At 37.2% G+C, this 27,949-nt stretch overlaps 1 pseudogene across 1 annotated transcript; it reads left to right on the plus strand.

The window, feature by feature from the left end:
• The first annotated feature begins 5,436 nt into the window (after positions 1-5,436).
• Positions 5,437-27,068, plus strand: LOC145674508 (SAP30-binding protein pseudogene; annotated as a pseudogene). Its single transcript, XR_014128958.1, has 3 exons — positions 5,437-5,512; positions 14,268-14,358; positions 24,057-27,068. The product of XR_014128958.1 is annotated as an SAP30-binding protein pseudogene (transcript).
• Positions 27,069-27,949: the final 881 nt, after the last annotated feature.

The following is a 27,949-nucleotide window of genomic DNA, read 5'->3' on the forward strand; positions in this document are numbered from 1 at the left end:
GTTGACAGAAGAGAAATGCCTCGATAATTATTAGAGTCAGTTTTGTCGCCTTTCTTGTGAATTGGAACAATGATTGACTCTTTCCACTCTTGTGGCAATTCTTCCTTGTTCCAGATAAGGAGAATGAGTTTGTGTATCTTGTTCCACAATTTTTCGCCTCCAGCTAAAATTAACTCAGCCGGAATTTCATCTACACCCGGAGATTTGTGTTTCTTTAATTTCTTTATAGCGGCTTCCACTTCTATTCGATTGGGTTCTGGAATATACGGTTCTGCGGTGTGTATCTCCTTTTCTCCACGCACATTAGTTTTTGGCTGCGTGTTCAGCAAATCGTCAAAGAAATCTTTCCATCTATTTAAGAGGCTATCCGTATCAGTGAGAACTGTTCCGTCAGATTTCTTTAATATATAAGCACGAGGTTGATAGCCTTTCTTAAATTCAATGATCCCCTTATACATGTCCCGAATATTTTTATTTTTACTATTATCTTCAAGTTCCTTAATTTTAGCTTTCAAAAAATCCCGTTTCTTTGTTCTAATAATAATAATAATAATAATAATAATAATAATAATAATAATAATAATAATAATAATCGTGGTTGATATTGAGACAGGAAACAAAAGGCACGATAATTTTATAATAAAAACGATAATTTTAATGCTTTGTACGATAATATCTTCTAATGATGTTGGCAACGCTGCGAAGCAAGATGAGAGTTGCTTTGATATAAGACATACATGTTAAAGCAAAAAAATACCGAAGAAGAAGAAAAAGAACAAGAGTTCGTGGGTGGCCCATACGGCGAGTGCATCATGTGTTCGGTGCTCTGTTAGGAAGAGAGTTGAGTGGGACTTCCTATACCCTACCCTCTCTTTTTTTCATTTAGACGTATATACATTCTCTTCTGTTTTCTACACCTTTTTCTTCATTTTACACTTCCCACTTACTCTAACTTTTGTCATGTCTAAATTGGCCTTCAGCCCTCTACCACTGTCTGAACCTCTCTCCCGATTTTGACCTTTGACTTTCACCTTCGTGAGTTTCTTACAAAAATCCTTGTTGTGAGGTATACACAATATATTTTCATTATTGCATTAATTTATTCGGAATCAGGCAATTCGGTTCGTCCATGCCAACCTTTTGCTGCTAATTAATTAACTTTAATCTAGGGATGGCCGGATCCGGATCTGGCCGGATCCGAAAATCCGGATCTGATTGGGTCCGGATCCCTTGGATCCGGATCTCGGATCTGGATCCGGATCTCGGATTTCGGATCTGGATCCGGATCTCGGATCTGGGTCCGGATCTCGGATTTCGGATCTGGATCCGGATCTCGGATTTCGGATCTGGATCCGGATCTCGAATCTCGGATCTCGGATCTTGATTCTTATCCAAACCCACATCCCATCCAAATTATGATAAACATGAATATCTAAAATTCGCCGAAAATAATTTCACGAAGTCCTGACAGTGAAGAAGAGAACAGAAAATTAAGACGAATATTGACAAGTCTATTTGTTTCCTTCATTCTACTCTAAAGATCAAATGTTTGGCTTACTTAAGAAAAAAAAAATGATCCGGATGAGAGCTCAAATGTCGAATCTAGTTCCACTCGGTTGCAGGACCGAGATGAATATTTAAAATTCCTCAATGCACCTATTTCATTGACAGTTAAGAAAACATAAACAGTTAAGACAAGTATTGACTACTTTTTACGTAAATTTATCTTGCTCAGTCTGCTCAAAATATCAAATGTATACCCTACAATTAGATTTAATAATTATTTAGTAAATCACAATATGAGCACCGAGAATAAACTATGAATTTTGGTGCCTCTTATCTAGATTTGAAATTTCGAATTCATACATAGAATCAGGCTGAAATATAAATATTTGAGATCTGGAAACCGAAACATGTGCTAGTACCAAGATCGTAGCCGTTCGTACAGTGGCGTATTTACGATTTTGTTTCGGGGGGAGGCTTTGCCTGAAAATGTGAAAATTCTGCAAGATATTTCATATAGTTTACTATAGTAAGTAAGATTTCGGGGGTGAGCTTAAGCCCGGAAGCCTCTCCCCTAAATACGCCATTGCGTTTGTACCTAGGTAATGCAAGCGGAAGGCACTTGCACTAATTCCGCATGTAGTTTGAGGAACACGAGAAATTAAAAACAGATAAATATTCTTTTTCAGGAGTAAGTCGCGCTTTAACATGACTTTTCATGAGTGTTGTGTTCAAATATGAAAACTGTAATGACAACTTGTTTGAAATAAAAACCTTTTCATGTTTAACAATAAAATTAGGTACTTTCACATTGGAGAAAAATTAGCAAGGCACATACCACTGATTAGGGTGCTGATTCTTATGGAAGCTTTCACTTGAACCGGAAGATTTCCTCATGTTAGTATCAGATTGCCACAATTCACCTTGCTGAAAGACGTGGTTTATCAGGAGGTCGGACAAGATTTTTTTGAACGTAGCCTGTAGACTGCTTCTAGTCTCAATTATTCCCATATAACAAGACTAGCCATATACATAGTTGGTTCGAAATAAGTTAAAATATCACTAATTGACCTTAAGGGGATAATTGTGATTTAAATATTCGTAAATCAGAAGAGATGTGAAAGTTAAGCGGTAAAATAAATCCGATAATTCCGGAATAAAGAGATTTATATGCAACCTAATGATAGCAATAAAACTCTTTATGTAACATTTTCAAAGCTAAAATTAACAGTTATCTTCTTGAAGAGGGTGTACGGCAGCATAGAATATTACAAATCCAATTATTATAAGTAGTACCTCTGACAGCCCTGCATTTCACATCACCATCGCCCTTCATCCTGACAAGTGGGCAATTCACTTACCCACAATGACTTTTCAGGCGTTCCAGTGACATCAATATCTCAGTTTGGGTTTGGGATCATGCTTCGGTGAACCTTGACTATCACCATCAGCAGCTATTAGAGAATCAGAACTTATTTCTGTATTAGATAATGTGGGTAACTATAGCTTTTCGTCTATAGAAGTCGGAGAGTGTATGGTATTATCGCAGGAAATATTTGATACATAAAACTTAGATTGTCAGTATTTAGGAGCAACTTTTAAAATAATCAGTTACTGTAAATGTGCTACAGATTAGCCGAGAAAACCCGACAGCCATAGTCGAGTGGTCTGCGGCATTAGGCTGTGGATCCTTTTACTGTAAATGTCTTGCATTCAAATCCCGCTTCAAATGAACGTAAGCCCGATGGTAGGAACCAAAGGACTGTCGTGCCAAGAATTTAATTTGTTTTAATTATCATAAATGCCTTCTTTATTATTAAATTTTATCCAATATTTTCTTTTCAACCTGTTTGCGAAACTCAGAGCTAGCTACTTGTTTTCTTTTTAATTCATGTTCATAGTTAGCACAGCTAATCACTAAGGAAAAGCAATCATTTCAATAAAATTCGCCTCGCGTCTTTCGTAGCTCTAAGTTATTTTCAGCTTTTTTTTTTTTTTTTTTTTTTTAAGCTGAATGGCGTTTTATCACTTTCCCCTCGCTTTCCCTATTTTTTTTCTAGTTTTACCTATGTTTCTTTGCACGGATATTGTGCCTATATGCACGTGCTTAATGTGTTCGTTTACAAAAGCGGGCCATTTCCCTGCCACTATAGAAAGTAGAGTGCCCTGTATCAGAGAAATATTAATTGACGTATGTAAGTGAATATATCTGTGATGAAGTCATAAATTCTCAGTTTTTGCCTCATCCTCATTAATCTCTTCACCCCCGCTTCCTGAATTCCAGTTCTGGTATTCTTTCTTGAGCAAGGCCTATGTAATGGGAGACTGATGTCTCATGTAGGCTTATTAACTAAATCATCAGCAATAAAGAAAGTAGGGTTTAATTTGCACTAATTTTAGAACATTACGTTAATTAAATAATAATAATAATACGGAGTGAGCTCAGGCTACTTGTTAGGATTCTTGCTTCGCAATTGGATTATACCGAGTTCGAATTCGGAGACCAGCTATCCTGACTGAGGATTTTCCAGGGTTGTTCCTCAGTTATACTGGGCAAATGCTAGGTTAGTACCTTGATCTAAGGCTCTGGAGACCTTCCTTCCATTCCTTTCCCAATGTTTTCATCTGTTGATTATTACAGTGTAAAGTGGTCTCTGAGGATGTATCTGGTAGCTTATAGTAAATAAACAATAACGACTTAATATATCTTCACGAAACGTGTGGGTTAATTTAACTATAGCCTTACAGTCACAATAGATAGTAAAGTTTTAATATTAATTTCCTGACTTTTAAATACTATTTTCATATTGTTTCAGCTTTCAATTATCTCATGTATGTTCCACCGAGAATTGAACCTGAGATCACATGAACAAATACGAATATGTTAAATATTTTTGAACACTAATATACAAAACACAAAACGCTTCAATGATACGATGCATGGATATGTTTTGGTTACGTCCTGCAATATATGATTAAAGAAACCTGGAGGGTGAAGAAGAAATAACAGAAATCTCTTTTATATTTACTCCTTCAACAAACTCCTGACCTCAGAAGGGCAAGCCATAAGTTAGGTAATAAAGTCGTACAACGAACACTTTTATTAATACTAATAATACTACACAACCATATCGCTCTCCTGAAATTCTCGTGTGTATGTTTAAAGATCTACTGTTGTTCCACGCCAACCAGTCTATATTTTTTGTTGTACCTTCGAAGTGAAAGACTTGTTGATGGTTGGACTCTAGTGAGTCAGAAACTACTATTAATAAAGAGTTTGTTTTGTCCAGTATTCCTGCGATTAGAAGGGTCTTATCTAAAAGATATTTCATTTGTATATGAGAAAATAAGAAAGTTTATATAAGAAAGTAAATATTGCAAGGTTAAAATAACATAAAGAACAAAGATAGCACAAACGTGTTATGGAAACATTTAAAAGCACAGCATCCTACTATATTAGTGAATCCGAAAAAAGTTTTGACGAATTTTAGATATTCAATTTTATCATCACAATTTCAGATGTAGGTTTGGATACGAATCAATATCTGAGATTCGGATCCAGATCCGAGATCCGAATTTCGGATCTAGATCCGAGATCCGAGTTTCGGATCCAGATCCGAGATCCGGACCCACATCTGAGATCCGAGTTCCGGATCCAGATCCGGGATCCGGACTCAGATCCGAGATCCGGATCTGAGATTCGGATCCGAGATCCGGATCTGAGTTTCGGATCCGAGATCCGGATCTAGGTCCGGATCCGGCAAGATCCGGGATATCCGGATCCGAAAATTTTTGGCCATCCCTACTTTAATCAATACCTATTCGTAATCAAGTCTTGCACAAGACAATTTGAATGATTTTGCCGATTTGGCTCAATTGCCGCGGCCCTATTGATATTTGATTCCAAGGATATTTTGTTTTGTTGTTATGTGAAGAAGAAGAAGAAGAAACAGAAGGAGATTTGAATATGTCTTGCTCGTCAGTATTGTGCAAAAGTTTTACATATTGAGTATGTATTATGTATAGTGTTTTAAAAAGGTTTTGTTAAAAAAATTGAATTTTGTAACTCCATTTTGTGATTTTTTCTTTAGCGCAGGAAATGAATGTGATTAAATATCAATGTGTCATCTTACAATTGGTTTCTTGTCATAATAAAATATTTTGCCCTTTTCTCCTAATGATTGCTTTACTATTGAACGTAATATTTTAGATAAAATATGAACCTCTCAGATATTTGCATCTTGCTTGGTTGGTTATAACGAAGTTAACCAGTTCTTCACTCGTACTCCCAGTATTGAGTGAAAACTTTGCACTTCTTTGTAATAGTATAGATTGAAAATAGCCAATTACAAGAACGGAAATTATACACCTAAAATTGCAGGAGTATAATAAATATCCTTGCAGGTCAACTTTAAGTACAATACACGAAATAATGAGTAATTTTTAGTTTCCGCCCTATCGCTGGGTAGTGACTTTGATTCACTTGGTAGTGATTAGGGTCCGTTATTTGTAACTGTGATGTAGTAATTGATTAAGTTACTCTTGTAAGCGATTACCGGAATCGATGTTCCGGGGTTTTCATTCAGTGTTGTCAAACTGTTAACTTGGATTCCCAGTGATCGTTTACAACGGCTCACTATAAGTGAAAGTATTGGCTCGAGCCGTCGATGGATTTAGGGGAGATACTAAATGCCATCCTGACAATATCCCATTTATACCCGGCCGGTGAACGATGATTTCTGACAGCTCAGCTCGCGAAGATGGCTGAGGAGTGCGGTGTTGCCATGTGCTTCTCGCGCAAGGAGAGAATCGTCTGCTTCCTCGTTGAGGGTGAGAGGGGGTGAGTGAAAGTTTGGCAATGTGCGGTGGTTACCATGGAGACGCGACAGGTTCTGAGCCTAAGATTGGTTGACCTGCTGTCTTCTGCTCGCTCGGTGAAGCCTTGTGCAAAGCTGTCAGAAATCATCGTTCACCGGCCAGGGTATAGTTTGTAGATTAAGCTCTACTCGGCGGTAAGGTTCTAGAACACAGGTCCCCCTTCCCATATAGCTGCAATAAAGACAGAAAATAACGTGCCCTGCTGGGCTGTAACCCGCCTTCACTTGCACGGCAATACTATGTGGGCAAGTCTACTTTAGGCAAGGCAGTGACAATTACCAAATCATCCGAACCGGTTCCCACAGTTGCAGTTTCAGTTCCCAAGAAGGAAAGACAGAAAACAACATGCCCTGCGGGGCTTTAACTAGTGATGGGCAGTGGGAATATTCCCGGTGGGAAGGAATTTAAAAATGGGAATATTCCCGGGTTTTTTCCCTGACCTATAAATTCCCGGGAAGGAATTTATTTCCATTTCTTTATTTTATCTTCCAAATTATAGGAACCATATGACTAATTACTTTATTTTAATATATTATGATTTAATTCTAGGTTTTAAAGAATTTGGAGGGAAAAAATTTAAAATTCTTTGACTGCTTTATATAACTAATAATATAATTTTTTTGTTCCATTTTGATCCTAGCAAAAAGTAGGATCATTTACGAAGAAATGAGTTGATAGTGATGTTCAAGTAGTCAAGAAAGTATCGAACACATTTTTTTAGGGCAGTAGGGAATTTATACAAACCGTAAAGGTAAGTGGAAGTGATTTATGCGAGAAAAGAAAGTGAATTGATGGTAACGAAGATAGAAAACAACGTGCCATGCGGGGCTCTAACCCGCCTTCATTTGCTAACGCTCGCTCTGCAACGCTGTCTGAATTTAATGTTGGTATCGTAATTTAACGTATGAAACCATAAAATAACCGCATCGGAATAGAATATCGCAAAATAGTAGGTGCAAAAGCTGGCCCCCGATGCTAAAGAACAGCCAAAATTAGCAAAGTACTAATTTACAAATGATGAAAAGGAACTATTTTGTAAAGTAATTTAGAATTATGTAGAAATACAGATGAAGTACTATTAATAAACCCTAAACCACCATTAGTAATAGACGTTGGTCTGTCTCCTCTCTCTGACTCGAATTTCTGAAGAGGTACTTGGACTTCTTTTACATGTGAATTGACTTATGGAATTTCGAGAGATAGGTACAATGATAGGTCTTGTATGGCAATGTTACGTGCTAAAATATAAAGACAAGTAAGTATCTTGTAAATTTTGTGAACATAAATATGTATGCGCAAATGTTGATAAATTGGTGAGACATGTATCTGCTAGCATTTACCCAATCTAATTAGTTTATAACATTTATAAATTTAATGTGTTTATATAATATCAGTAATACAGTCAAGTTGAGCAAATCCACTCACATATAAATTTAAACTGTTTCTATATAATGTTTTCACACATATTTAATTGATAGAACATATTGTAAATAAATATACATTTATGCGTACTTTCTAAATATAATAAAGTGTTAATAAAGTAAGATTGTACCGTTCAGAATATACATTTTAAAGAATCCTCTGTGGACAACAGTAATAATATGGTGTGATATAAAAATTAATTCAACTTTGAAATCATAATATAGTAATAGAATGCAATTTTCTTTCTGATTGAACATAAATTCCCATTTTGGGAATCTTCCCGGAAATATTCCCGAAAAATATCTTCCCGGGAATTTACCCATCACTAGCTCTAACCCGCCTTTACTCGCTAACGCTCACTCGGCAATAGTGTTTACTGACAGTATATCACTGCCGTGCCCAAAATAAATAGTTACCACTATGTGAATTAAATATTGAAATTTAGTACAGAAAGGAACCAACCTAGCTACTAATCTATATGGGTTACCTGTGTTCTAGAACCTTCCCCAACTCGGCCACTAGAGGGGTGATTGTTCGAAAATTACAATTCTTACACGATTTGCGTATAAATACAGCGTCGTGACATATGTTATAAAAACTACAGTGTGAAAATTGCGAAGCAACCTACGCTATGTGGCTACTAATAGGGATGGTCGGAATCGGTTTTCGGCTCTGAACGGATCTGGTTGCGGAACCAGGTCCTCGGATCCATGTCTGGAACCGGTTCTGAATTTATGTACAGTGTCGTCTTGTAAAAAGGAACGTGTGAACGTAATCAAACAGGTCTTTTTTTTTTTTGTGTGTGTGTGTGTGTGTGTGTGTGTGTGTAAGCTACAGCTAATTTTAATTTTCGCAAACACGTTGTGAAGCAAATGGTGTGATACAAAATCACTATTGAACATAAATAACTCGGACTCATTCCAGCTTTCACTAATTAAGTAACTTTTACTTTTCCTGTGTGTATTTAAGTATTTCCGATGAAAAATTACCAGAATAATGTATCAGCAAATAATTTCAATTCCCTGCAAATTCTAAATACATTGCAGTGCAAAGGCAAGATTACAGCTACAGAAAGAAAACCTAGCCATTTTTTGCTTTCATACTGCATTAAGCTTCAGTATTTGTGCATTCAACGAATATTTTTTTACAGAAACTTGTATGTCTAAAGATTGTAAAACCTTTCTGACACAAAATTCACCTTCTGCTTATTGCTTTGCTACATTCTGTTATAGATGGCCGGAACCGGTTCGTCGTTGAACAGGGTTTCGGTTGTGAAGGGATCCGGTTTTAGAAGATTCGGTCCGGAACCGGGTTTTCGAATTCAGGTCTAGAACCGGTTTTTAAGATCCGGAACCGGCTTTTTCGGATCCAGGTCTGGAATCGGTTGTGAAAATCAGATCGCCAAGAACCGGTTTCTCGCGGAACCGAAACTTTGTGGCCATCCCTATAAGCAATCTACGTTATCTGGCCCCAAAAAGAAGCACGAATGTTATCTAACAGACTCGGGGGAGGGCAGAGCTGGTGGGTATGAGTAGTAGTTTGGGCTGCGTCCGAAGGAAGTTGGCACGTTAGCGACGGTGGGAATGCGCGTGAAATTTCGCAGTGATATGAGTTCCTATTCACTTGCAATGGTTTCGCACTAGTAACGCAGTACTTGTAAACTAAAATACAGCTTTTGTATCCTGCACAAATTTTCCACCAGCGGAAATAGTATGTAATACAGTAATTGTTCAAAAACACTTACTTGTTTTCACCATCGTAAAAAAATAATAATGATTTTACATAAGTAAGCTTACACTTGTAAACATAAAACACAACTGTATTATCGGTACTATTTAAGGCCAGTGTTTACTTGAGTGAGCCAGTGTTTTTTTTTTTTTTTTTTTTTTTTGAAACGAAAGAACTATTGTAATTTTGCTACTTTCTGTTAAAAATTAGGTTAGGTTACATTTGGTATTTTAAATTAGATTACTTTCATCCAAACATAAACCATTGTTTCTTATACACATGCCTTTGTACGCAGAGTAGTGAGTTTTACCTGTAAATTCTACGAAAATCTGGTGTGCCTAAACTTGACCAGCACCAAGTGTCCGTTGTACGACTTAGCAAGAAGTATATAATGCTCGACATTATATAATCGGCCACAAGCAACAGCTGTACACAATACAGTTTATAGCACTGTAGACTAAGCGACACTAGACTAGATAAAGCGTCCGTTTCTGTGACGTACTAATTTGTACACCAGAAAGTAATGAATGCCTTCTGCCTCAGCCCTCTGTGATACCAATATTATTGCGAGTTACAATTAATTTCTTCCCATGTAGATGTAACTATATTATTAAAAGTGTTAATGTAAGTGATAACCATCTATGAATGTTAAAATATATATATGAGATTACAACGTGGCCTGGATTGGGTATTGTAAATATTCATGTCGCCACCGTTCGTAAATTCAATATGTCGGATGTTCAGCTCGTCGGGCAATCTCTCTCTTCCCACTTCTGGTTCAAAAGTTAAAGGTAGAATATCTCCTTCATAGGATATTAAAATCATATTTCACGCTCGAATCAAAGAGTATAGTTAAACTGACGTAACCTACTCCAACCTTACTTAATCAAAATTCAATGTTTTTCCACTATCTTTGTTCATTTACATTCCCACAATGGATGACGCACCTGCGTCCTACGGGTGAACTTATGCGCGGACTCCTCTGCTTCGCTCTTGCTCTTGACACGATTAGCTGGGTTGGCTGGTTTAAACCAGCTGTTTTTTAAAAACTACTAGTTTAAACAAACAAAAAAAGAAAAAAAAACAACACGAAAAATGCTTTAAATCGTTTGAACTTCATGGTGACGTTTCCACTTGTCAAGCCATCTGCATTAGTTTTATTTCCTTTTCACGTTTTAATCAAGGCGTCCCATGTTCAGTTCTCGGTCAAATCACAACTCTTCTTTCAAGTGTAAACCAAATAGCGGTTCGGATGTCACTTTAAGCTAAAGTCGTCTTCTTGATAACCTCGGTATAACATAAGGATGTTAAGCCTAAACATACCAAACGACACCAAATTGTATGCCTGAATGTCTGTTGTTATATAAAGAAGCCAAGGTTGCTTAAATATATTGATAGAAATTGCAAAAAAAATTTCAACTGCCTACGTAGCTTCCAACATTAGCTTGAATTGGACTTTGTTTCAATTTTATTGAATGATATCTACATATTAAATTTGTAATTTAATACCTCAGTTTTAGCGTACTGATTATGATAGCTTGACCTTAAAATTTTACATGGAGAGCAATAACGTGATTTTCCCGTTATTGCTTTGCATTTAAAGTAACACTAGGATTTTCCCAATGGATAAAACGGGACTTTTCCGATTTATATATAATTCTGTATTTTGGTTCAATTATGCAGCTGTTTATCTTTTTGTCTTCCTAAAACAACTCTTGACAATTATATTAACAAGTATGTAAAGATCAGGACAACGTATTTTTATCAGGAGTCCATCGTGAGTGAGTCGGCAGAGGTATCGCATTTGTGGCCAATTAGTCCACAAATGGATTTCGAGTCCAAATGGAAAATAATGTCTCTCGAATGTAAGCCAAGAAGCGGTTTGGATTCCGCTTTAAGGTATGTGACCCCTTGCAACATAACCCCGTTGTTGCATAACACCAAGGCGAAACAAACCTTACCCCCCCTAATGCTTTTTTTTTTTAAAATAAAAACCATGGTTTTTGCCAACCGTCACGGTTGGAGACAATTCTTGTTTTTAGTGGTTACGTAGCACAAGTTGCGGTGCACATTATGAATAGTCTGTCAAATTAAAAAAAGGAAAAAGCATTTTTCTTACTCTTGTTGCTTTAAATGGTTCTCTAAGATGTCCTAATAGTTATTTCCATGACGCATGCCCAAACAATTGAGTATAGATTCATAATATGCGTGTAAACTTATATGCTCTGGAAATGATTACGTGGTATCCTATCACTTGCAATTATTTCATCAGGAGCTTCATTGGTAGTACCGTTCGCGTCTGTATGCTGCATAGCTCGGATTTGCTTCAATCTATGCTACTATTACTACAGTAAAATAAATTTTTAGGATTATCTTCATTGCACTCATCCTAGAAGCGTGTTGTCAAATAATGAATTACAATGAGAATTTAACATAAAAGTAAATTAGTTTCTAAGGAGTTTTGTTGCTTGTATTTTGCCTTGCTAAAGCAAGGCTGTTTTTTAACGTCGTGGGCTTTCGTTACTTTCCACCATATTACTACCACTTAAGGAAGTTAACCCAAAAGGTGATTCAATGATAGCATTTTCGTGTCTTTTCACGGGGCCGCGGTAGCTCAGTGGTAGAGCGTTCACCTCTGATGTTTGGGGGTCACTGGTTCGATCCCAGCTCGCGTTAAGTGAATTTTGTAGTGGTCGGGGTTCTCCCACTTTCTTCATTACACCGTTTCATTCATTATTTCACCATCCCGTCTCCTTTAGCCTAGCCGCTATACACTTGGGACGTCAAACTCAAAGATTTCATTTTTTCACAAATTAGGGTAAGTGATACGGGCACGTGCAGGTCGTTGTTTAATCTAAACCAGCTCTCACTCAGAATGGAACACTGGTTGCCCACCAGATGGTGAGACGGTAACTATTTAAGCAGAACAGAGTTCGTCCTCCAGACACTTATATAAATGTGGTGAGATTCTCGGAAACCCTGGCTAAATCGTTTTCAGTGTGTGGCTAAATCTTTTGGGAAGGTTCTAGAACACAGGTCTTCCCCATATAGGTTAGTAGCTAGATTGGTTCCTTTCTGTACCAAAGTTTAATGTTTAATTCCCATAGTATTGCCGAGCAAGCGAAGGCAAGTTAGAGCATCGCAGGGCATGTTGTTTTCTGTGTTTATTACAGCTCAACGGGAAGGGGAACCTGTGTTCTAGAACCTTGCCATCTTTCAGAACAGTAATACTATACACAGTTCGGCTGCTAAGTTTTGAGATTGGTGGCGTAAAAGGGAAATAAGACAGAATAACCGTTCCACATGTTATTGTTCCCCATACATCCCTCCTCTTTCGATACATGTAGTGACACAGGTGTTGGTTGAGGTGTAAGACCTCCTTCTGGACGTCTTATACTGTGATACTGTGATTCTGGTTAGTTCAGTGGTAACAGTCTGTTGAGTGTCAGAAATGGAGTCAAATCTCTGCCCCTTTAATTTGGATTTAACCTTGGGGAACAAAATGAAGTATTCTGGGGCTAGGTCGGGATAATAAGAGGTTGGTTGATGCAGGCAAAGTGTTTTTTGGCCAGAAACTGCTCAACAAGAATCTCTTCTTGGTAAGGCGCGTTTGTCATGGGAGGAGAGTCACTCGTGAGAATCAAAAACTTCCAACCTAACACGTCGAAGTCTCATCAACAACCGGTCCATAATGTTTTTGAATTCTTTATGAAGTACAATTCGGCAGTCGAAGAACACCATCAACATCGTCTTTACGCATGACTGCTGAAGGCGAATTTTTTCGTCTGCAAAGAACCAATACCGACTTAACCTTCTAGTTGGCACTTTCTGGGAGACTTGTACGCGTGAAGCAGTGATTCTTCACCAGTTATGGTATTTTTGAATCAACTGTGTTCCTGTCTGCCATTTCCATCGAACGGATACTCACAGCTCGATTTGCTCGTCAGTCAGAGTGTATAGTACAAATCGAGCAAAAGTTCCTTTTCTAAAGATTTTGTTCCACGATTTTCCTGACAGCATCATTTCCAATATTCAGGTTTTGCGCTATTATCCTTAAGGACTGGCAATGACTTTTCAAGCAATTTCTCTGTCACCAATTCGATTTGTTCTGCATTTCGAACTGTTGTCGGCCGCCTACTCGTATAGTCGTCCGCGAAATCCTTGCACTATTATGGAACCAAGTATGCCACTTGAAAACATTCGCTGGAGAAAGCGCTTCATCACCGTATGCACTCACCACCGTTTCTGCCGCTTTGTTATGAAGTTTAACGCAAAATTTGATTGCTACCCTTTGTTTTGTTTTCGTTTCAAGCACTATAGCTCATACATCTGCTGCAGCAAACCAGGAACTGTTCAAACACCTTCATCAGGTGTTGCACTCTCATTTACTCTGCTCCGTCATCGGTTACGTAGCACTATTGCCAGTCTCAAAACTTAGCAAACGCACTAGAAACAGTATATTTGCATTGCTTTATGGCTAAATTACTACTATTAACACCATAATATTCTCTGACTACAAGGAAACTAGCTGGTTCTTGGTTCAGATGGTCTTAATTTATCATAAGATTACGTTAGGGAAGATTGAAGACTTTATCAGTTAGGAGTTGAAAGGTAACTTTTAGGCTAAGTTTAAGCTGAGCTAGTGTTGATTTTAGCACATTTTATCTGATACTTTCCACTTTTATTTTATACAATTCACATTAATATTTGCAGCTCAAATGTACTTTTCTTTTCAGTGTGTACAGCTGGCTGTTAATATCAACTCAATGAAAAACAGCAGTTCTGATAGTAGTGCGCCTACCTTTGATCTGTCAGACTTAAGTCGATGTAAGTACCGCTAACATCTAGGTGGAACTTTTTCTTGCCAGTGTTACAATCAAATAAAACTACAGTGGAACCTGGTAAATTTCGCCACTATTGGCTGGACAGAAGACTGTCCAATTTGCATGAGTGTCTATCCTAATAGTATTATAGTTATATCATTAGTTCCATGATAATATTGAAATACGGAAATAGTTGTAAAACACATTTAATAATAATACGATGTGAGAGACGTAAGAGGTGTTACTAACACGTATCACCAATCACTTCTCGAAATGGCCACGAAGTCCTTAAGTCTCGGGACCAGTCATCACGGATCTAATTGTCTCGTGTTTAATCTTTACCAGACTCTCCATCTTGAGGTTTTCCCTGAGTTTTCTTCATTCATACCAGGAAAATGCCGGGATGGTACCTAACATACCGTAGGTTCCAGGCTGCCTTTTTCCTTCCCCTTTCCCCGGATAGTGTTCTCGCTGAGGGATATACCTCATACATGGCGGACTTAAAGTCGTAGATCCCAGTAAATGGCCAGAAGTATGTATAAACAAATAAATAAATAAAAATCACAGCAAGATCAGTCTCTATCGGAGAATGTCCTACACGCTTAGAAGGAGCATGCTTTGAGACGCCCAATGTGATGTACGGTGCCTCTTCGTTTAAACCATGTTCTCAAGCATGGGTCACAACTGATTCAGTGGGTCAAGGCCGGGCTGCTGTAGGGTCGATCAGTCAATGAAATGAAATTAGGCAAGTCCATGAAGCCATTCCCGTGTCGTCTTTGCTTTGTGGACTGGTGTTGAGTTGTCCTGCAAGCTCCACCGCTCATTATGGAACACGGTGATAGTCAAAGGTGTTTAAGCAGGTTCCAGCACTGTCTCTTAATACACTTTCACCAACGTTTTTTAATGAAGTTGAATTCAATTGCCGTTGATCCCAACCCCACCAAACCATCACTAAGCGAAATAATGACTTTTCAGGATCCTTGACATTTCCGCACAACCCTTCTGGGATGTGGAGAGATACACTCTTGTCATTTGTCATGCCCACTCTCAGTCTCTTCTAGTTTCGCCCCTTCTGCACGTTAACTTTGAAATGACAGTGATAAATACTTCTCTGGTAATATGTTAGCTTTATGTTACTTCGAGCTCTCACGTAGCTGTATGGACAACGTACGTCTTTGGTGCGGAAGACTCGAGTTCGAGTCCAGGTGAGAGTTCATGTAGTTGGGATCCGACGTTCAACTGTAGGTCCACGTGTGATATATCCTTGCTGCTGAAAGGGACGATGAACCCGAACCCGACATCATTTCTCAGCACATAAGATATGAATGAACACTGTAGAAATGTCCAGTTAAGAAGCCATCTTTGTTTCTGGACATTTCTTCCAATATGATTAAATGGAGTAAACTGCTTGTATTCCAACTATTCTCACAGGATCAGTATGTTATTGTTGGATGAACAACGGAAATACCCCCCCCCCCCCCCGAAAAAAATATTACTGTTCAAATACATGATTAGTTCCGTAATCTTATAATTTATTAAAGAACTGACTGTAATAACTCATTTTTCACACGGGAAGAGTATGGTTTATGGACAATATTTGGAAAAGGTAAATTTGAACCCCTTTTCCTTCCTTAGAATACGTACTTCATCAAGCTCGTCCTAAGCGCTTACTAGATTTCTCGAGATTAACTTCAAACTTTAAGCTGGTATTTCTCACATTGGACATTTTATGACTCCCCTTGGATGCAGAATTTTCGAAAATGCTGGAGCACGTGTCTGGTTATTTTTAATGAAGAATTTATTTATACATGTCGAACTCCATCTCCCTAACTTGAGTGGCTTTTGAGATACTCAGTTCCCCTTCATCTCCCTTCGGATGTGTATTTTAATCAAAATGATGTAACCCCGGCTTGAGGACACTGCGAGCAGTGTTTAAAAATTCTGCTTAGCCATCCTCTCAGTACTTGCAACATATCACGTACTTCATAGATATGTGACAAAATGAACTCCCAAGTTACTGAAGGGGCCAATCTTACAGGTTTCACTGTAACACTGTATATTTTCTTAAGTAGTGCAGTACGGATATATCGTGAATTTGTATTTACTATGGCTTGTTACAAAGAAAAGCAAAAGTGATAACGTAAAATTTGGGTAAATAGGAGGTATTTTTTTCAACTATTCTGTGTTTTGTAAAATTTTCAATTTAATGAGATCTTCTAGAAAGAATGGTGGAGTTATTTTGGGTACTGCTGTGCACGAAAGTATCACCACTTACGTAGTAGTATAATACACGTGTTTCATTTGGTAGGTTAATTAGTTTATCATGTCATGTATGGCTTCTAGCAATAGCAGTTTGGGAAGCGGTCCAATGATTTTGCGAAATTAGTGAAAGTGCAAGCTGAAATATGCACAGAGCATTAAGCGGCTTGGTTGGAACGGTAACATTACCTACCGTTAAAATTATCTTCCACTATGTGCTTTCCCTCACTTTTAAACACTTCCTCTAACCTCATCCTTAGTTAAAGCATAACCTGCAGCAAGACATTACCTATTCTTCTTTTAATTTTGTTCTCCTGTCAGAACTATCATATTATACTTGGAAAAGAATCTCTCGGCATCAACACTCGAGACTGGCAACCATATGAAACGTAACGAGCTCACTGCAAATGACTTGCGGTTAACTTTTAAACTGTTTAACAATGATACAATGTCAACTTCCTTATCCTCACTGTTGAGAAACTTCAATAACCTTACTTTTAAATTCACCGTAAGAAACCAGCAGATCATGAACAGTTTCACCACAAAACATAGTCAACGATTTAAACAGCAGTTCAGTTTTGTTGATGTCTACATCTTTATGAAGTGAAACAGTTTCTAGATCAAAAACTCCAGAGCTCCGGAGCCGTAAACTCTCCAAACAGAATTATTGTCACTTGCTTGCGTGTAATTTTGCAGGTTCATCAATACTTTTGACACGTAGGTTTTCAACTTTACTTCAACTTCAGCCTGGTGAGAAGCACTACCGTTATTAATCAACTCTGCAGTAGCAGACCCAAATTTTCCTGCTTGAGCTAACTCTAATTTATTTTGAAAGTTTTTCGTTTTCCCAACAATAAAACGAGCATAAGGGTCCCGGCTGGCCTCGGACAAAGAGGCGTTGAAAATCCCAGAAAGTGACATCAAGCCATGCAAGCTTACAGATTTTATGGAGAACTTAATTTAGCGTTTGGCACGTTTTCGGTAAAATGGAACTATTTTTAAGTTAAATAATATTGGAAATGCGCTTTTTTTTTTAGCAATAGTTAGCAAGAATTCCACTTTTTCGCTTTTATTCGCATTTATCGCAAGTAATGCCGAATTTCTCACAAATTTGCGATAATATAAATGCGATGTCTGGCTCTGAAACGAAAAGTTTGAGATTTCCTGAAACATACACATATTTTTTTTAACGTTTGGCACGTATCGCATTAACGAAAGAGGTTCGTCTCTACTTATTGGAAGCAAACGAATTAGCAAACGAATTAGTAGCCGTGCAGTTGCATGTGATTTGAGCCGAAATAGCATAATAGAAGCTCTTTGAAATAAATTAATATGGCATGTAATTGTCTTCCATCACCAAGTTGCTAGAAATGAGCGTTTTTTATCTTTTATGCAGAAGACTCGGATCTCACATGAAACTATACATTCTCATGTCTCAGCACTTGTGATGAAACTTGTTATAACAAATATATTTGACGTGTATGTAGTTTTTCTCAAGTTATTGGATCTGTGCAGGCTATGTTCAAATCGCAATCTCGAGAGAACACGTTCATCTTTACATTTGAGATGTGAGTTCGACACCACAATTTAAGTGGATTATCCTGGGGTAACGTTTAATTTATTCTATCTGTTTAAGAAATGGCCAGTGAGTTTGAGTTTCTTTTGCAAGAACTATTATCTAGATAGGGTAATGGCAGTAAATATCGAACACCTTGGTCATTTCGTTAAAAAATAGGAAAACCAAAAACGTTGCGTACTATCTGAAATTTGTGAACACACCCTTTCAAACTTATAAAAATCAATAGGTCGATACGTTTTGATATTAGCGAACACGGGGAAGTTTTCTAGTCTGTGGTTTTGGTGGGAGATTGGAGGAATCGCTATATTTTTTGTAAGGTGCAGCACCGCAGTAATAATCTCTTTTCCTATGTGTGATGGTGTCATTACAAGGTATCCACTTAATAATACGATGTGTTAATATCAATATATGTGTATTTATTTGTTATAATGTTACTTTTCAGCTATCATCTTATTTGAAAGGAAAAGAAAATAATGTTCGATATTCGGGACCAATTTCGTAATATCGAATATTATTGTAATTGGAATGGCTGTTGGTGAGTTACATATTAATTTAACTAAGTTGTTGATTTCTTTTGCACTGAATACCGAGTTTTACACTGAATTGTAAGCCATCCACCTTGTATCTGATAGTTCATGGGTTCAAACCGTTATAAAAATATTTAGATTTACCATTTTTAGTAATGTTTCGTCAAAGAGAGCCTATCTAATCGAGGCCTTACGTCGTGCTGATCGCATTATTTCACACTTCTGACCCGGGCTCTTCTTCTCAATGTATAGACCAGTAACCCTGTTGAAGTTAATCATAAATAATTGTTTACATTTTTGTTGAGTATCCTTAACTACTACTCAGGATTTGACAATGGGCAAAATTAAGAAACCCAATAAGGAAGGTGTCCCCAAAATCAGAATCAAACCTGTCAGAAAATGAAACCATTCCATTATTCGTTATCTGCCTTGACAAGCTGTTCAGCAGGTGAGGTCCGGTATGATGTCCCAAAGGCAGGCATTGAGAACCTTTCAGGTTCCAATCTCAACTTTAAACGATAAATTATCTGGGCGTCAGAAGACTGAGATTGCTCTTGGCCGGAAGCCGTTCCTGAGCCCACAAGAAGAAGAGGGAATTTCTGAATGGGTAATGAACATGGCAAAGAGAATATTTCCGTTTAAGAAAAGTAATTTACTGGCACTGTTCAGGGAAATGTACAGTCTTTAGGAAGAAGCACATTGTTCAAGCATGGAAGACCCGGAAAAATTTGATTCAATTGTTTTATGGGAAGACATCCTTGTCTATCTCAGAAGAAGGTTGAAACTACTAGGAAGGGCAGGGCTGCGGTTTTGGAAGAGAGAATGCGCAGCTGGTTTGCTGAACTTTAGAGCTATCTTGAATCTGAGGGATTAAGTGCAATAATGGAAGACCCAAGAAGGATCCTCAACGCAGACAAAAAAACTTTCTGTTCCACATGGTTTCAGGAAAGTACCTTGGTGTGAGAGAAGTACAGCGTCAAATTACAGCAACATCTAAAGAATAAGAGGGCATAACAGTACTTGGCAATTTCTGTGCTGACGGGTGTTGCGCCCAAACCATGATTATCTACAGCAACATACGACTTAAGAAAATTATGAAGAAGAATGTACCTGAACTATGGATTTATGAGAAAATAGAAACTGGCTGAATGAAGACTACAACATTTTTGACTTACCTCCAACGGTTTAGTCTGTGGCTAGACACTGAGAAAATCACACTTCCTGGTATTCTCTTTCTTGATGGGCACAGGAATCAACTATCACTTCAAGTCAGTGGATATTGTCACGATCATCGAATACTGGTCTATTGTCTTTTCCTCAATGCCACTCATCTTCTGTAACCAGCAGATGTAGGCGTATTTTCACCCTTGAAACGAGCATTGAAGAATGCTCTTTAGGACTAGAAAATCAAAACTCTCGGTAACGAAGGTAAATTTTGCACCCCAATTGAAGAAAGTTTGTAATGATGCCGTCAAACCAGAAATTGTGAAAAGCGCATTTCGTAAGTGTGGTCTTTATCCACTGAGTCCTGCTGCTGTGGACTATACCAAGTGTGTTGACGATATCCGGAAGATCCCAGTGGGAAAACCACAGCAAGAGAGTGACTAGAGTACCCCTTCATCTTCTCAACAAAAGTTCCCTACTCCTCATCAAAAACTGAAGTTCGTGCTTGATGATCTGGAAGTAAGAAAGGGATAATCGTGAATACACATGGCATAATGAACGCTTAAATGTGTACGCACCTTCACCCAAGAAGGATCTTCTAGGTGCCATCATTTCGAAAACTGGAGTAAAAATTCACAAGTCAAAATATTGCATCAAGATGAGATTGCTTCGTAATTATTATGCTTGCCTTCCTCAAGTAGTACTGAAGATTTTTTAAAGAGTTTCTCAAACTTCCTGAAGCCACGGAGAAACCCCAACAATTTAGGGTGAAGAAAGTGTATGCAATATCTTGCGAGGAATGCCGGAAAGAACCGAATAAGAAGAAAGGCAACCAAAAGGATTAACGTAAGATGCTCCTCTCTGTGCTGAATAGTGACGATATGAAACAAACATTTTGTAGCTTAGAACATTTTAATATGTATTCCTCTTTGCGTCTGCTATCTTAGTTTATATTTTATGAGTTATTGCAATGTGTTTACAATGAAACTACATCCATATTATCCTTAAAGTGAACTTGTTTAAAAATAAAATATCCTGTTTCTATTTATAAACACCGCTCTTCAATATATAAAACAGCCTGTTCGATAATTAAAACCTCGTTGATCGATATATAACACAACCTGTTCGATACATGAAGTAATACAACTTTGCTATTTAAATGTTCTTCAAATTTCAAAATCGTTAATTATAATTGTCATAAAGGGTTGGTTTCAACCAATAAATAACACCTTTACAGTTTTATCGCTAAAACAGTGCCCTGTTTATCACTGATATAAAATAATGATTAAATATTCATAGGAATGTCCTTAAGTGTTCGATATATGGTGCCACAACCCTATGCTGACTTTAAAATTAAATGTAGCCAATGAGATGAAGGAAATAACTTCAAGAACTAAACTGATGCATGGTTACGAATATTCACTTGGACTAATCTTGGTATAAGCCTGCTATTTAGTAATTAACCTAAATTTTCAGTGAAAATTCCCATCCTTCTCAGCGGCATTTACTGCAAACTTATCAGATCTCTTGACATCCAATGTTGTGATATAAGCATCATAAGAAAACCGTTCCTTCAATATATATATATATATACAAGTAACTCCATCCACAAATATCTTGATATTATGAGTAAAAAAGGTTATTTTTTTTTTCCTTTCCACTCTGAAACGCATATATTTTTTTCACACTACCCTAGCCGACTGTTTTTAAGTTGGTCACATTACATCGAAGTTGCACCACCCGAGTGTGAGGTAATGTCACGTGATATCATCATGGGCCTAAGGTGGAATAAAACGAACCCTTTCACTTGGTGACGCTCGCTCATGTGTGTTTCGTAACGTAAGTAAATAACTTTTTTTTATTATTATTATTATCAAGGTTGTGTGTGCAAAGTGGATAAATTACCACGTGACAATACGCCATGACCGGATGATGCAACTTCAATGTAAATTTAACTACACGCCAAGGGGAAAGGTAAGGAAGCATATGCCTACCTTTCCCGCTCCTAGCGCCTTTCGCACTTCTTCCCTCTGACTCCCGATTACCCCCTACAACCCCTCGTTTTGCGAGGGCCCTACTTCTTACTCTCCTGCTGGTTTATAACATCATTGTTTATAAGGGCTATTAGAAATCTCTAGGTGAATGGTGGAAAAAGCACAATTTATGCATTATGAATTACGTATAAGCGCAAATGAATATTATTTTCATCTTATTTTAATGATAAAAGTGTTAGGAAAATTAAAAAAAAAAAAAAATAATAATAATTAACTTTGCCTTGATCCGGGTTTGAATCCACGCCAAAAGCAATTTTCATTACTAGCCCGCTCGCTATCATGCTCGGCTACGAGGACCGACAGCATCTGGCGTTTAATCTGTAGCACCGTTTGTAACTATGGTACAAACCAGAAACGAGTAGCTCCAAGCAATCAGAACCGTGTATTTACCTCTTATGGCCAGGGTCGAGCGTGATTACAATATACAGAATGCCTCTGAAACTGCACCATTCAGGAGGCATTGAATAATATCAAAAGATTTTCGAGTGATTGTGTGAGTTAAAAAAAAAAAAATCACACTTTTGATACCGATAATGTCGAGAAATTTTTATATATTTTTATTAGTAGAGAAAAAGTGTTTGTTACGGTAGTTCTATATGACAACGGCGGTGTCATGTAACGTAAGTTTGCTGCAGAAAATTCTGCTGAGGAAGATGTAAGTTTTCATTGAAAATTTCGGCAAGTACTAAATTAGAACATTTATCAAAACTTGTCCAAGTGAATATTTGTGATGAGTGGAACTTGTCGTAGATGTTGTCCAAGTTCATTTTCATGTCTCACAGTTAGTTATTTCCACTGTGAAAATGTTTTCACAGTTATATGTGAGACTTGGTTAATACATAAATAAGACGTGACATCATAAGGTTCCTTCAAACAAATGTTCCATTGTGTGAATTTTACGTAAATCTGTAATTGAGATGTTTCTGGCCTATACAGGGTGTTTCAAAACAACACTGACAATGCTTGGGAGGTGATTCCTGACATTAGCATAAGACAAAAAGTATAGGCCAACCTAAGTGCACAAATGCTTCCTTTCGGAGTTATAGGCTGCAGAAAACATGAAAAAAAAAATGAAATTTAAAGGGCCGTAGCTCGAAAACTATGGGACTTACCGTAGTCAGTTCAAGGCTTCACTGAGCAACTAATGCGCACTATGCAAAAATACAATTTTCAGGATCCTAAGATACACGCGGAACAATTTTTATGGAGGGAGCTGTTCTAAGGGGATATAATTTGAAGTACTCACCAACTACATCTATAAAAATTATTGCGTGGGTACCATATGATTCCGAAACTTAAATGTATGGATAGGTCACATACTAGTTCCTAAATGAAGTCCTGACCCAACTATGGTAGGTCTCATAATTTTGGAGCTTTGGCCCTTTAAATTTCATTTTTTTTATATATATTTCCGGCAGCATATAACTCCGAAACGAAGCATTTGAGCACCTAGGTTGGTCTATATCATTCGTCTTGTCTTGGTGTTAGGGATCACCTCCCAAGTGTTGTCGGTGTTGTTTTGAAACACCCTGTATAATCCAAACCTTTCTAACAACTTGTCTTTTATTTAAATGTTTAGTGTGTATATCTAAACGATTATAGTATTTAAAAATATTTTTATTTAACATTTTCAAATGCGTCTTAAGTTGATACCGATACAAAATAATTTGCATAGTGTACAAATATCGGTTGTTCTGGTTTTTGATTTTTTGAATTCGAGCAATATTTTCTAAATTATGGAAATAAGCACCAAACAGTTTCTTTATTTATCTTCGAACTTCAACAAAGATAAATCCCTAATTATATAAGTCTTACATAAATTAAAATACATTATTACATTTTATACAGAAAATAAAAAGAAGGAATGAACTTAATCATAAAAAGAAAAAAAATCACAGAAAAGTCTGCCAGTCAATCATTACATTAGAAAATTTTCAACTTATTCATTTTACAACAGCGAGTTCTTTTGGTTGAAACCTTTTTAAAAGATTTTTTAAAGTTAATTAATTAATACATATATATTTAATTTTTCAATTCTTATCGGTATCAATTCAGGACAGTTATTCTTGTACAAAATATGTAAGAAGTTTGTACTTCTATTGAAATTTAATTTTTCCAGAAATGTGAAGAAGCAGTAGTTCCAGTAGGAGAAGAAACGTACCATTTGATGTTGTAGTGGTCTGCATAATAAGGTGGAATCATGTATAAGAGACCAATTACTGGACCATCAAGCTTTGCATTAGCTTCTTTGACGGCGACGTACACAGATTCTGAAGGTGAGGATGAGGAGGGAGAGATGAAGAGCCCGAAGTCTGATAAATCTCCTCCAAGTAGCACCTACTCTGCTTCCAGTCCCGTGACCCCACGGGCGGCGACCAAATCATCGACTCAGAATCATCGAATAGTTACTTCTCTTGTGTCGTATCTTGACGACACCCTGGTTTCTGACGATGAACTAAATGAAGCCGATAGTGAAAAGGAGGAAGATAACCAGTGGGATCCAAGTGTTCGGAATTCTGACCGCATTTCTGATCCAGCCAGTAACATTGATGACGTGAAACTACCACCAGAGCCACCTGGCAGATGTTCGAATGAATTACAAGAAAAGATATCCAGGTTGTATGATAAAATGATGAGAAGTGGTTTAGATATGAATTCGGTGATTCAGCAAAGAAAATCTTTCCGAAATCCTAGTATATATGAGAAACTGATCCAATTCTGTAACATCAATGAATTTGGGACGAATTATCCGTTGCATATGTATGACCCATCACGCTGGGGGAAGGAATCGTTTTATGAGGAACTAGCAAAAGTTCAGAAAGCCGAAATGGATAAGCGGGAGAAAGAGAAAAAGGAGAAAACAAAGCTGGAGTTTGTGTCTGGAAGGGTGAAGAAGGGCGCCGACGAGGATGTAAAGAAACGGAAGTCGAAATGGGATCAAGTGGGTGCCGGCCTGCCAGGGCCAGTGCCAATGTTGAAACCTACGACAGTTATTCCACCGTCTCTTACAACCTCTGTAACAGGAACTAAAGGTACTGTGATATCTACATTTGGTTCGTTACCGAAGAAACCACGGGCGACATAAATTCTGGAAAATGTCATGGAAAGTGTTGGTACTAGTCACACACGTGTCTTTAAATTACTGTGATATCTGCATTTGGTTCGTTACCGAAGAAACCACGGGCGACATAAATTCTGGAAAATGTGATGGAAAGTGTTGGTACTAGTCACACACGTGTCTTAAATTAAATATTTTATGTTTTTAAGGGGGAATAATTCCTGCTGAATTGTTATTCCGAAGTACATATGTTTGTGGAATGAAGTTGATGTGTGCATGATATTGTGAGTTGTGAATGTGTAATACTTAATTGCAAGTATGCTATGATTGTATTGTGGAGTGAATAAAATATCTGTGATAATAGAACATTATTTACTAAAAGATATTAAGTGTAGATTTCTCGAGAGTGGCATAATTAAGCGTATCTTATAAAAAAGTACATATTTTTGCATTATAGAGTTCTGTTTTTAATGGTTAAAGTGTAGTTTAAGCGTCACGAATAATGAACGGAAATGAGTCCTGTTTGTACTAGACTTTCGAATAAATGTGCAGAGATTTTATGTAAGAAAAATGAAGTATCGATAGCGCGATGTTATCCGAAACTCATTCTACGTATATATGCACAAAAGTCAGTCTTTAAACATTTACTTGGGTTGTAAATTTTGGATCAAATACAGAAACTTTTACTTTCAGTAAACGATACATATATATAATGCCAAAAATTGGATTATATATATGTTGAGATTTGCACAGTAAAAAAAAAATGGCATGCAACTCCCCATATAGTCAGAATAAATGTAAGGTACGAGGTGCATATCAAAAGTAAGTGCCGTTTCGTTCTAATTTCCAAGAACAAGGAAATACAAGGATCTAACGTGTGTCAAATTCTCAACAAACTCTCCGTCTTTATTGGTACACAGTTGCCATTGCTCTGTCTATTTTGTGTAGCATGCAGCATAGTCATCCCTCTCTTCCGAACCGTGTCAAATTTGCAGTACGTGATCAAATCCTTACCTCTTTTTTTGATCGTCATTAAGCATTCGTGAAACCCAGCAAGAAGAAACACCTAGTTCGTTTGTAATTATTCATTCTACTATTCCCATTGTGAGCCCCAGTGTATCATAAATCTCGTACATGGTGATACGCTTATCTGCCATGTTGAAATTTTGCGTAAGGCAATGTTTGCGTTAGGTAATGCTGTTGTTGGACGTCCAGGCCTTTGCTCACACTCGTTATCCTCGCCTTAAACTCACCCACTTCCTGAGAGTGTTTTCTGCAAGAGCACTATCACCACACCCCACCCCACCAATATTGGCTGCACAACTTCCAGCTGCCATGAGAAATTTCACAATTACCCATTGCTCTTCAACCGAAAATTCCATGTTCCCAGGCAGTATCAGAAAAACCTCTTGCTAGTTAAAGCACTGCGACTCAACTGCTGCCACCTAGTAAACAAAATTTTCACTACCTAGAGACGACGGTTGGATTGCATGCCTCCAACGCCACTGTTGCTTTCGTCAAATGACAAAAGAATTGGACTTTAGAACAGAAAAGCAGATAGTTTTGGTGTGCACCTCGTAACTGAGAGACGTTTATCTTCACACTTTGTACTTGTAATTTGAAGGTTTACATAATAATTTCTAATGCTCTTGGAACTAATAATTGCAAATTATAGTTTGAAAGATGTTGAAAAAGTATTGTTCACTGTATATCTTTTATTGTTCGTTCGTGTGTTCTATAATGTACGTATGTACGATGCAAGTTCAATAGCTTTACAGAAAATTATAATACCTTCCTAGATTGTAATTTGTTTGAAAAATCTCTTGTTTTAGATATATTTATACATTGAATTGTTGTATTAATCTAGTTTTGATTACAAATACATGTTTCCTTGTTTTCGTTTTAAATTAATTGAATGAATTATTTTATTGTTAAATATATTAATAAATTATTTTAAATTAATTTAAATAAATTTTATATCAAATGAGATTCACAGAACAATGTAATATCACATTAAAATACCAATGATGATTTTTAGTTTTCCTTTGAAGTTTAAAATAAAATTATTTTGGACTATTTAAATTCTCTCTACAAGAGTATTATTAAGCTGTTCCAGATTTTAATTTTTGACCTCACCATCAATCTGTATAGAGCTGTATATAGAGAAAAAGGCAGGTCACCAAATGTCACACCGTTAAGTGGACTATCCTCATTTGCCGTAGCCCAGTATAACACACAACTACTTTTTGTATGCCAAGTTTGAACCAGTTCTACCAACACTCGTTGTGTGACCTTTGGTTACCTCTGGAGGACACAGGGTTAGTCATAGGGAGTTGATCGCACATAAACAATTGACCGGGTGGTCCTCAGCTACAACATATCCAAAAATCAACCACATCGGACAGGCGAGGAAATGCAATGCTTTTTGTACGGTGTCCTTTTTGCACAACATTGCCTTGTATTTCATATTGACAAACATAATATTGCGATTTATTACTGTACTAGCTGAAATGCTCGGGGAGACAATGTTTATATAAAGTGTTAAAACACGCCTGCAGAATGAATTGTGACTTACAAGGCATCTACAATGTTGATTGGAGACTTATTCATCTAATGGATTGGAGACTAAAGTCTGTTTCAGACAACCTGATAGGAAACTCCCTTTCCTCCCACTTCTTTCACTATAGAAGGGGAAAGCAAGTCGTTGGCCTTCATAGGGAAGGAAGCTTTTCTAATAAACAGAATCGTGGAAACTCTGTAGATTGTCCAGTTCTAATTGAATATTTTTAAAAACAACATGACCATAATTTCTTTATTACATTTTTAGGGTACACTGGAAGCGTTGAAATAAATAAATAATAATAATAAAAAAAAACAAGCACCATATCCTACGCGTTATACATCCCAACACCACATTGTTGTATATAGGGCTTGCATATGTCTTAGGTGTTCGT

This window comes from Thermobia domestica, chromosome 17, assembly GCF_964235325.1.
Source record: "Thermobia domestica chromosome 17, izTheDome1.hap1.1, whole genome shotgun sequence".
NCBI classification, from domain to species: Eukaryota; Metazoa; Arthropoda; class Insecta; order Zygentoma; family Lepismatidae; genus Thermobia; species Thermobia domestica.